The sequence below is a fragment of the Schistocerca serialis genome, chromosome 3 (genome assembly GCF_023864345.2).
Source record: "Schistocerca serialis cubense isolate TAMUIC-IGC-003099 chromosome 3, iqSchSeri2.2, whole genome shotgun sequence".
Lineage (NCBI taxonomy): Eukaryota > Metazoa > Arthropoda > Insecta > Orthoptera > Acrididae > Schistocerca > Schistocerca serialis.
In genome coordinates, this window is record NC_064640.1 from 851829044 (window position 1) to 851842234 (window position 13191).

General features: G+C 38.8%; 1 long non-coding RNA gene across 3 annotated transcripts in view; it reads left to right on the forward strand.

The window, feature by feature from the left end:
• The window catches only part of LOC126470967 (uncharacterized), a 151911-nt gene extending 146586 nt beyond the window's left edge, over nucleotides 1-5325 (forward strand). For all 3 annotated transcript variants that reach the window (XR_007586283.1, XR_007586282.1, XR_007586284.1), the window contains exon 2: nucleotides 3740-5325. This is a non-coding gene — a long non-coding RNA (uncharacterized LOC126470967). The remainder of the gene's footprint in view (nucleotides 1-3739) is intronic.
• The last annotated feature ends 7866 nt before the right edge of the window (nucleotides 5326-13191 follow it).

Consider the following 13191-nt stretch of genomic DNA (forward strand, 5'->3'; position numbering starts at 1 on the left):
TCCTGGTATCGAGGGCTTTGTTGGAGCTATGTGGGTGAAAATTGTGGTGTTGAGTTTTTTAGTTGTGTATGGGTTACTGGTATTGTAGTCCTCATTTGAGATATCGACATTTACAACACCAATAGATTTTGTTTTTGTAATTTTTTTTGTGTTAAATTTTGAGGATTTCATGTGCTTCATTTTTTGGGCAAATATTTGTTTTGCTGTAATGTCGTTATTCTTACTGTCGTATATTTGTCCGCGCCCGAAACCACCTCCGTCATTCAGTTCTCCTGTCAGTTTCATTCTGTTGTTGGAGTTAAATACTTGTTATTTATGTTTGTCTGCAGTTGTAATAAGTGATGCCATGGTCACCGTATTGTATGTGCTTGAAATAGTTAAAACGATGTTGATGACATTACTGTTCAAAACAGGTGGGTGGAGTCATGAATTTGTTTTGCCAATCTACCTTTTATCATAGTCAGAGCAGTAGATCCCTTTATATAGACTGATTTTGTTCTTCAGATATAGTTTGTGTGTCTAACTAGAAATAATGCTATGTTCCAAGGATCATTGGTCTGTTTGTACCAAAATGGTGTAGGTTACATTGGTTTTACACTCTGTGTCTTCTGTGTCTACATACTAGCTACTTACAGATTACCCAGCTAGCTCACTGGCTGAAAAGTAATAATAATGAACATATTGGTATCTGTCACGGCTCATGTTACTGTTAAGGAATATTTATATCTAGTTCTAAATAGCCCAAGCAATCGTAGTCTTATGCCACAAGGTTTTTGTTAAATATCTCTCTTCAGGCAGATGTTGCCAGAAGAAGCAATTTCAGTTCAGGTTTAAAATTGTGTAAAGGTTTGCAGCAGCCAGGCGCCTTTGATTTTATTCTTCAGTTTCTATTTACCATGGCCGGTTTTGAATTCACAAGCGATTTATCATCAGATGGGACATATTTATTGCATATTTCCAGCATTGTTGTGGCTCATGTAGCTATGGCCAGAGAACAAAACATGTACACACTGAATGTAGTGAGAAGTATGTACAGTTCACACCTGGCCACAGCTGGACCACTCCAACAATGCTGCAAACATGCACCATCTGATGATAGGGCAACAGTTGGCTCTCCCCATCCTGTGCATCATACTGCAGCTGAGAATGCTGTCTGGTGGGTAAAAAAAAATCAGTCATTATAGTGGGCATATAGGTGTCAAGAAAGAACTGTAGTGTGGCTGTGAAAAATCAGTTCAAGCTGAACTGTGATCTGGACCATCAATACAAGACAGAAATCTAACTTAGGAATTATATCCTATGGTGTGAAGATATTTTAGAAGCTCCCATCTAACATACAGCAAGTAATTGGTTATCTCAGCCAATTAAAAACATTCCTGGTGATGACTCCTTCCACTGTTTATCTTAGTGCAATGGTTTGATTCCCCCCTTTAGATGGATGGCAAGTAGTATGTTGTAAACTGTCCTGTGTAATAACAGATTTAGGTTACTATTTTCTTTGAAAAATACTTTATTAATTAAGTAAATATTAAGTTCCTGTTAAGACAGTCTGCAGCTACCTAATGGAACTGAAGTAATAGCAGCTTTCTTTCTAATTCATTAGAACACTTTTATCTGGCAGAGACAGAACTATTATTAAGCAGTATTGTGATAGTTTCTTGTTAATATAGTGTAGGGCTTAAGCTGTAAATGATGTAGCTGACAGTTGCACAAGAAAGAAGGATCCTTTATTGTATGATTATATGATAGCGGAACAAACACTGGTAGCAGTTACTTCTGTAAAATATCTGGGAGTATGCGTGCGGAACGATTTGAAGTGGAATGATCATATAAAATTAATTGTTCGTAAGGCGGGTACCAGGTTCAGGTTCATTGGGAGGGTGCTTAGAAAATGTAGTCCATCAACAAAGGAGGTGGCTTACAAAACGCTCATTCGACCTATACTTGAGTATTGCTCATCAGTGTGGGATCCGTACCAGATCGGTTTGACGGAGGAGATAGAGAAGATCCAAAGAAGAGCAGCGCGTTTTGTCACAGGGTTATTTGGTAACCGTGATAGCGTTACGGAGATGTTTAATAAACTCAAGTGGCAGACTCTGCAAGGGAGGCGCTCTGCATCGCGGTGTAGCTTGCTCGCCAGGTTTCGAGAGGGTGCGTTTCTGGATGAGGTATCGAATATATTGCTTCCCCCTACTTATACCTCCCGAGGAGATCACGAATGTAAAATTAGAGAGATTAGAGCACGCACGGAGGCTTTCAGACAGTCGTTCTTCCCGCGAAACATACGCGACTGGAACAGGAAAGGGAGGTAATGACAGTGGCACGTAAAGTGCCCTCCGCCACACACCGTTGGGTGGCTTGCGGAGTATAGATGTAGATGTAGATGTAGATGAATTGCTCTTCACAGTTCTTTACTTTCACTGTTCACAACCTGCCCAATATTACACAATTATATGGCTGATTAACTGCTGGTTAATGTTGAAAAGCCACATTAATAGGTTGCAGGCAACATCAGCATATTGCTGCAATAGTTTGCCATTGAATTTCTATGAGCAGTAAAAACCTAACTAGGCAGTTCTTACAGAATAATACGATATGTGTGACACTATTTCTCAAATAAATTGAACAGACATTGTCATTAATTGTTCTAACACGCAGCTTCTTTGTGTTACACTTATTCCACTGTTAAGTTGATGGATTGTTGTTAATTTAACGAATACATACTTCCTGTCTGAAAATCGTCCGTGGACTGACTGTCTCAGCACCAAAAATCAGTTTTTTGTATATCCTCACAATAATAGGCGCTGAAGCTTTACATTTTCACAGTTTAAGTTACAGAAATTACAATTAAAATTTAACTCATTCAATGAAACTCATAACTCATTCTTTTTAGTTGTTCGTTCTACCACAAAGATTAGGCCGAATCATTTGTTTAAACAATGACAATCATATAGTTACACAAACAATACTTTTGACAAACCTGGTAATTATTTTGGAATTAATTAAGGGCTGACTTTGCTAATATGTTTTTGAATAGAGCCAAATAGATACTTTAAGAATCTGAGTAGTTTTTCTTCTAAATGTTTATATTTACTACAGAATTTATAATTGTTTATAAGTTGACAATAGAATCTGTCACAAAACAATTACTGATTTCACCCTATAACAAAAATTTAACTAGGAATGGTCAAAATAAATTAGGAAATTAATTACATATACAAAAGAAGGCACAAAATTAGACCTTGTGCTATATTCCTTAAGACGGAGGGCCATAATTTCTCTTTTATGGAAATGCAGATTATATTCATACATGTAAAGGTAACTAGGCAAAAATTAAAATAAAAATAATTTAAGGAGGCAGGTGGAAAAATAAGAGACAAAGTAAGGAGATCCCAGCTTGCTTCGTCACAAATGCTTAAGGCCTTGAACATGCACCTATAAAATGACTCTTGGTAAACACTAGCATCACTGTCCGCAACTGCCCATTTACATTGTGAATGCAACATGTTACCAGATTAGCTGATTATATGCTTCACCATTTGACAGCTTAATATTTGCTCAAATGCAGCAGTTTTCACTCCTAGGTGCTTCATTGGCAATGGAGTGGTGTACTCTACACACACAATTCATGTTACTAATCAGTACATATTTAATTCTTTTCTAATTTGACATACAGTGATGTTATTCTACTTATGTTTGTTCTTTTCACTCATTCAGTATATCTTTGATTTATTTTCAGAAAGATATCGCAAATTCAGTAGTACCACAACAGAACGACTACAGGAGCGATATGTACACCTCGCCACTCTAAATTGGGGCCCAGCTCATCGCCAGAATGCAGAAGAACGTCTCTGTGAAATAGGATACCCTGGACCATATTTAAGCTCTTATGGGGCGTGATGGTTACAGAAACATCCGCCAGCTTGTCACAAGCTAGTAACGTTGGTGACTGGGCTGAGGATGCTGTTTTGATCAAGACTGACCCACATCTCATTTTGGACAATCCCTCCACCACTCCAAATGCTCCACAAAAAACTGAGGCTTCATTGTCATGAAAGACTGCCCATCAGCTCTCGAACATACAAGGTACTGTGGCGAATAAGTTCCACTGCCATCCTTAGCCTGATGTTCCTTCCATGGTGTGGCCAAGGAGGGGAACGATTTGGGGTCGCACTTCTGTGCATTGAATTGAACTTGTGATTGCTTAGAGACTGCTAGTGTTTCACCACCACCAGCAAGAGATGATGGACTACGCTTCATCGAGTGTCATTCTCCATGATGCCACCCACTCAGACCAGGGGCACTACCCACAGGTGCCACCTAGCCACAGCAAAGGCCACCTGGCAGGACGGCCATTGTCGGGCGTCCCGATGCCCCAGGGGGTTGGGTATCTATCTACCCCTTGGCATACATGGGGATTTAATGGCGCAGGCATCAGCAGACCGATCCCTGTGTGGTCAGGGGGGCTACAACCAACACCGTACATGGCGGCCCCACCACAACGGACTGGCTACCATGCTGGATATCAGGTGCAAAGAAATCCATGGTCATCGTCGACACAAAGCGACACTGCACAATGTATGGTGGAAAACACATCCAGGAAGGTGTCCTCGCCCAAGACATGGGAATGAGCGGGACTGAGATGCGACAATGAGGAAGTGGGCTAAAGATTTCAATGCACGATGGACATATGCACCATGTAAGGCTCCCTTCCCCAATTGGCTTGATCTTCGGGAAAATTTTGAAGAATGGAGTTAAAAGCCCTACAGGGGACAGTCACATAAAGGCCGAAACGTGGGAAACTCCTTTTAATCGCCTCTTATGACAGACAGGAATACCTCTGGCCTATTCTTACCCCCAGACGTGCAGGGGGAGAACCATCAGTAATTTCACCATACAGGCAAAGCAAAGATGACTGATGTGAATCTACTACTTACTATCTAAACGTTTTGGGGATGACTGGAAGAGCATAGGAGATTTAGATTTCTGTATGAACTTCATTGGTGCAGCTCCTTTTGTAACGGGCAGTGAGGAAGAGGTTTGTACATCAGCTTGTGGTTGCTTGAAAGGAGCATGACGACCTTACCAAATATTAACAGAAACCAAAAGAATGGCCATTCTCAAGATTCTATAAATCAAAATATTTACCAGAAAGACATGCTGAGTTTGATATGAAATGATTAATGTGAACATATTTATTGTGTAATAAATATGTTTTCAAAGACAAATGGCACCGAAAAGGACATCATTAACACTATTATTCTACAATAGTAACAAAAATAAATACCTAGTTATGTATTTGCCTCATTAAATTTTTTTATTTTTATATTTATATTTAGTCATGGCGTATTAAGACCGACACATTTTCCTTAAATATGAAGAACAGAATTGCAAAACTGATTTCACTTTTTCATGTTTCTAGAAGTACATTTCAAACATAACAACTTCACATTTTAAAATTTGTGAAAAATTTCCCAGGTTACAGGTAATGAGTTTTTTTGTCATTATGCAATTTGAAATGATGCTCCCCAGTTACACATAGTGGACAATTTCATAAGACAATGAATTCACGGGCAATGAACATAAGTACATTCTCTCAAAGAATGCATTTTAAACCTTCGGCATTAGTATCTAACTGCATGGATAGTAAACTGAGCCAGATATAGCTTACTGTTGATGCTATTTTTAATGTTGCTGGAAAATATTATTGTGTTACTGACATAACTACAGGTAAGTTCTTAAATATGCATGGCAGTGTTGTTCCAATTTGATGGGCATTCGGATGCCAATATGAATTTAATTCGTCTCGTGCAACATCAACCTCAATGACATGCAGAGAATGTCTCTACATCATAATTATCTAATAAGATGTTTCATGAGACTTTTAGGGGTGCCACTGAATGGGATGAGGGCTTGTGGAAAGGAATCATCATAAATAGTTAAGTAAAATTTCCACAGGCATGATGAATTAACCCCATGCTAATATACAAATGGAATAACCAATTTCAAATGAGATGTTTTTCCTGTTTTTATTTTTCAAGGTAACTGCCACAAGACGTACATTCTTCCCAGACTACTCACCGTGCTGTTTCTTCCTGTATGGACTTAAAGGGCAAAGACTATATTCCTTGATTTTTAACAACCGAATTGAGAAAGTGCGCCACCACAGTTAATGAAAATGGTAGACTATATCTGCTAGAAAGAACTCGGGGAAAAAATGGGACTTAGACTTCAACACCTGTGATGTTTCTAATGGGTCTCATACCTGGTACCTCACACATTTCAAATTCTCGTTACAGAGATAATGTTAGGATAATGTATTTCTTTGTTTATTTTAGATGAAAATATGGTCTTCCTGAACTTCCAGTTTCTGTTCACCTTATACACTGAAGTGACACAAGTCATGGGATACCCCTTAATATATTGTCAGACCAACCTTATACACTGAAGTGACACAAGTCATGGGATACCCCTTAATATATTGTCAGACCACCTTCTGTCTGACGTAGTGCAGCAACTTTATGTGGCACGGATTCAGAAAGTCATTAGAAGTTCCCTGTAGGAATATTGAGCCATGCTGCCTCTACAGCCATCCATGATTCTGAAAGTGTTGCTGGTGCAAGATTTTGTGCACAAACTGACCTTTTAATTTTGTACCATAAATGCTTGATGGGATTCATGTCCAGTGATCCAGGTGGCCAAATCATTTGCTCAAATTGTGTAGAATATTCTTCAAACCAATCATGAACAATGGTGGTGTGGTGATATGGTCAATTGTCATCCACAGAAATGAAGTCCATAAATGGTTGCAAATGGCCTGCAAGTAGCTGAACATAACCATTTTGTCAACCATTGGTTCAGTTGGACCAGAGGATCCAGTCCAGACTGTGTAAACTCAGTCCACACCATTATGGAGTCACAAACTGCTTGCACAGTGCCTTATTGATAAACTTGGGTCCGTGGCTTCATGGGGTCTGCACCACACTAGAATCCTACCTTCAGATCTTACCAACTGAAACAGGGACTCATCTGACGTGGCTACAGTTTTCCAGTCATCTAGGGTACAATCAAAATGGTCATGAGCCTAGGAGAGGCACTGCAGTCTATATCGTGCTATTAGCAAAGGTACTCCTGTCGGTTGTCTCCTGCCATAGCCCATTAACACCAAATTTCACCATGCTGTCCTAACGGATACATTCATCATGTCCCACAACAGTTTCTGCAGATATTTCATGCAGTGCTGTTTGTCTGTAAGCACTGACAACTCTATGCCGCATTTGTCAAGAATGTATACAGAGTTCCTTTAATACTTTGTTCTTATCTTCCTCCCTCATTCTTTCTTCCTCTTGTCTACTAACAGCTTATCTTATTAAGAAAGAAAATGTATGCACTGAGACACTGGAATCTCCATTAATATGATGACTGCCATGAGGTCATAGCAGAACCTCACCCCTAACACTGTGTGCCTGGTTTGGCCTGGTGGTGAAACATCTGTCACTATGCATGTGGCAGTCAACATGTTAAAGTCAAACACACTATTAAGACTTTTTTTCATTTCTTCCCCTCCTCTCCCCTCTCCACCTCTAAGGAACTATACAGCTCTTAGCAGAAGTTCCTTAACATTTCTCCTCATACTTGCCACTTATCCTAATTTTCTTACTAACATGTATGGCAGTGAAATTGATGATCTTGAAACCTCCACCACCAATAACAATTTATTCACAGTGCTAGAAAAGAAATAAAATAAGTTTACAATGCTTGCACTTCAAGATGACAATCACTTGAAATGATGTCATGTAGCTGACGACACATTTCATGTCTTAAAGAAGTTAGACTTCACATCTTGCAAGACTGGCACTGAACTTCAATTAATTTCCTCCTGAATTTGGTCCTTCATTTCCTGGATGGTGTTTGGTGGGTCCACTGGAAGATCTGAGATTTCAAATGACCCCAAAGGAACAAATCACATACTGGAAGGTAAGGGGATCTTGGAGGCCAGGAAACGTCCCCACTGTTGGCGATCAGATGACCAGGAAAGATGTTCTGTTGCATGTTAATGGAATGCTGCAAGGTATGGTCTTGTTGGAAGAATGTCTCTAAAGTTACAGGAAGTTGTCACATTAGGGTGTGTTTCACTATGTGAACATAATGTTTTGTATTCATGGTACCGGCATTAGCACAGTTGTCTTAGAAAAAATAGCACCCAACAATTCGAAACATTAATATACTGCACCACACCACCACTTTATTACTAAAGTTGTGTTTCATGAAGCATTTCAGGATTTTCACATGATCAGTCGCTAAAGGTTTGCTTGTCAGCAAAGCCTGACACCTCATCATTCATGGTCAGATTGTTGCACAGACGTGTGTGGTTGTTCATGAACCCCAAAAATTTCTGGTGAAAGAATAGTATTTTCAGGAGCTCATTTGCATCAGTTTTTGGCACTATCTGGATTTTGTATAGGTAGTTTTGCAGTTCTTATTGCTATATTCACCACACACTGCAATCTGTTGCGTCAAGTTTCAGCACATGCTTTTGTGCAGAATGCCTGGAATTTCGGCTGAAGGCTTCTTCCATTCTTGCAACATTCTGTAGTGTACACTTCCATTTTGCACTTCCATCCCTCTTTTGCACCTCGTCACCCATTCCCTCAAAGTTCTGTACCTGTACTTTGATAGCATGTGCTGATGGGACAGGGGCATGACTTGCGAGTTTGTGAGGAGTATGAAAAACGCACTGCATAGCTGCTTAGATGTCATTTTTGTAAATCACCTTCGTGGCAACAACACATTGTACACTGGCCCAGGGACGGCATCTCCACTGAACATAAATATCAGGGTCAGTGGCATCACTCCCGGTTTGTGATTCCTACTTCCAGTGTTGCCAAATCTCTCATTTCACTGCCGCACCTGTTTGTTATTTTACCTTTCATATCCAAAGCTAAAGAACCCATGCATGTGCATATGACATTAATAAGTGCAGTAAGTGATCTTCAGTTGTTTCAGTTGTAGTTTTCATGTTCATGTTTCATTAATATTCCTGATACACTTAATTGTGAGATCATAATGCAATGGACAATATGGAGATACTACTATACCTGAAAAATAAACTTACTTACTTCCTTACTACTTTATTTTCCAAGATGCTAAATTACTGCCTCAAATTAATTTTCCAAGCAGTTAGCAAAGTTTGTGTTAAATGTTATCAAACAGTGCTTTTTCCAAAGACTGTAGCCAATGGATTATACTCTCAGCCAATATTGCAACTTATTTTTACTCTCTGCATAGGACATTACATTACTATGAAATAAACACAAGTGACCATGCTCAACTTACAACATTACTCTTCCTTCTTCTCTGACTTTTGAACTATGAAAATGAAATGTGCATATGGCATATTTTGCCATGGGTACCCTTTTATGGAGTTTGTCAGCTGCAAGTCGTTTTAGTCGATTTCATTTTGATGACTTGCATGCCGGTAATGATGAGGACAAAACAATACCCAGTCCCCAAGCAGAGGAAATTGCTGACTCTGCTGGTAATCAAATCCAGGCCCCCTTAAATGGCATTCAGCCACACTGACCACTAAACTATGAAGGTGGGAGTGCTATGAAATGCAGTTAAAAAAGTTCATAATTTAAGTATCAAAAATTTCAATTATGTGCTTAAAATAATTAAATAGACAACACTTTTGATTATAGATCTTCACAGCTATTAATTTATGAGGTATGTCCACAAAGCAAGTTCCATTTGGTTATATAAAACAAATGTGCACAGACACAGAAAAATATTTATTGTAAAAAATCTACAACTGTTAAACTACTTTTTTACATAGCTTCTAAAATTTTGTAGACACTTGTCATACTGTGGCACAAGTTTTTGTATGCCTTCTTCATAGAAGATTGCCACCAGTGTATTCAACCATGTGGTAACATGTTCTTGTAGCTTGTCATTATCATTGAAGTGTTGACCACCAAGGACAGATTTTAGGTGTAAGAAGAGAGCTAGGAGCAAGGTCCAGGCTGTACATAGGATGATCAAATGCATCCCAGTGAAATTCTCATAAGAGCTGTGAGGTTGGGCATTATTGTGGAAGAAAACACCTTTTGACAGTAATCCTTGGCGCTTGTTCTGTATTGCACGGCACAATTTCTTGATGGTCTCTCAGTAACCATGTGCATTGATTTCTTACCACGAGGCCAATCAATCAACAAAATGCCTTTTCTGTCCCAAAAAATGGTGCACATGACTTTTAGAGGTGTCAAGATTTGCTTAGGCTTAACCTTTGTTGGGGTGAAGTGTGCCTCCATTCCATTGATTGCTGTCTTACATTACCCAAGTTTCATCCCCCATGACTACCCGAGAAAGAAAACCATCGATTTCTTCATTGTAGTGTGTCAAAAACTGAAGTGCACTGCCCATCGGTTGTTTTTAGTGTTGTTCAGTAAGAAATTTGGGTACCAAACATGAGCAAAGTTTCCGAAAATTCCGTTTTTCAGTAACAATTTCATGAATTAGTGATAGTGAGATTTGCAGAATTTTCATAGCAAGAGCACTAAGTGTAAACATATGGTTGTGCTTAATCTTCTCTTCAATTGTGTGAACCAGTTCATCAGTAACCACAGACGGGCGTTCACTCCATTCTTCATCGTGAACTTGATCATGTCCTTCATTGAACAGTCTGACCCATCTTCTAACCATTAAATCACTCATAGCATTTTGTCCATAAACCTCACAGATTTGCCAATGAATTTCCTTTGGTTTAACTTTCTTTGCATTTAGAAAATGAATCGCAGATCTGATTTCACACGCGATGGCATTTTCAATTACGGCTGACATTATAAAGAAGCACTACAAAGCACATGTCGGCAGTAGCGATCGTAGCGCTACCGCAGATATAAATAGAAACGGAACTTACTTTGTGGACTACCCTCGTATTATTCAGTGTGGTCATTTACAGATACAGAATGGATGAAGTTATCGTGACCAGACGTTTGAAAGTATATTTCTGATTTATCTGAAACAACTCTGTATCTTTATAGTAATTCTAATTTTTTAATAAAAATAAGAAAATGTGATTCTTGGATTATCTTAGAAGAGAATCATTTACAATAAGCACTGTAACTACACACACCTCAAATGGAGGGTCATTACTACAGTAGCACCAGCAATGCCTGAATGATAAATTCTGATTTAAAGACACTGTAGTTAGGTCATTATTCCCATTTAATTCCATTCTTTGATCTGGCCAGCATTCATGAAGAACATATTTCTGTCAGTGTAATGTGATATTTTATAGTTTTACCGTATTTACTCGAATCTAAGCCGCACTTTTTTTTCCGGTTTTCGTAATCCAAAAAACCGCCTGCGGCTTAGAATCAAGTGCAAAGGAAGCGGAAGTTATGAAAAATGTTGGTACGTGCCGCCACAACCAACTTCCGCCATCGAATATATCTAGCGCTACGCAGGCATGCTTTGTAGGCACAAAGATAAATACTGGCGCCAAAACCTCTGCGTCAGTAAATAAATTTAAAAAAAGTGGAAGACGAGCTTTTTTCTCCCCCGCGAGTTTCGACCACTGCATTTTCATACATTATCCAACGAAGTAAATACAAATTCCGTACTGTTCATCTTCGAATGTAGCACAATTTCAGTGTACTACGAAAATCTGACTGGCAAGACTGTTTGGGATGTTTGTCAATATGGCCAACTCTACGTTCTGAATTTTTTCCTATCTGTGAGAAGAGATAGTTGCTAATAGGAACCTGATAAAATTTGAATCACATACAGTATTCTCTTCACCATAAGAATAATACGAATATAAACATTTTGCCATGTATTCTTTCGTGTTTGCTGCTATCTCATTTAAATCCTGTCTGCCTAATAAACTACGAAACTAGAGTGAGACAACAGCAAACGCGGAAGAATATACATATCGTGTCATGTTTATATTCCTATTATTCTTATGCCTAATAGTGATACAGTCAGAAATGAAGCACGGCAAGTGACTAGATTTTTAAATCTAAGATGACTAATTTCTGTGCAGAATTTGATGTAATAAAGAAGCGGCTGCAAAGATTTACAAACGGAGAAAAATTTTCGCCTAACTCTCGTTCAGAACATGTTCTATCATACGCAGTGTATCATTTGATTCTTGTTGATCATTATCAAAGAAAGCAGCAGTGTAAGTAACAACAAATAGCAGTCTCTTGCCATTGTTCCGCTAATGAGACGATCCCTTTTTTTTATTGTACGCGGCGGTAGCGCGCACAAAACCAAGCCATGCCGCGAGCCGCGACAGGTCGTAAACACGCACTATCAGAATGCGACAAACAATGCATGACACAATGCAGTAATGCATTTTCAGCTTAGTGACGCAAACACCTATGACAAAGAAAACGGCACTTATCAGATCAAAGCAAAATAAGCAATCGACTCAAACCAGACGAAGCACGTGAAAAAGGAAGGGTACCCATATAAATACGGACGGAGCACCTGACGCATAGCAATGGCTACGTGGTAAATCTTAACTGCTAAGCTTACGATTCGAACCAAACTACTGTAACTGTATCGTCATTCATTCGACCTGAATTGTGTCTCATATTACAATGGACCAACTTCGTTTAGATTTGGAGGTGCGGCCTAAAACTTTTCTCTTCCCTTGAATTTCGAGTCTCAAATTTCAGGTGCGGCTTAGATTCGGGAATTTTTTTTTTCCTTTGTTTCGAGTCTCATTTTTCAGGTGCTGCTTAGATTCGAGTAAATACGGTAAATGAATTAAATGGTAGTTACATCCCAAAAACAACATTGAATTTTTCATAAAACACACTTTTTAAACTAAATGTAGCATCACCAGGTCCTTTAGTGGCTGTGAGGAAGTACATGAACAATGAGTATTATACAACTTTTTTTAACAATGGTACAGTTTTAAGAGAATCTGCACATGAAAGAAATATTTTATGTACATCATTTTCCTAGCCAAGCATGTTACTCATATTCACTATCCATCAGAACTGCTAGAAACAGTTAAAGTTCAGCGCACAGATTATTTCTCGCTGATAAGCTCGGCAATATTTACAGTTAACAGTGACTCAAATAGCTTTTTATGGATTTAAAATTTTTATTCAGTCAGTCAGAGGAACAATAGAATTTGTTTCTACATCTTATGTTCTCAAAGTCTCTCACTATTTA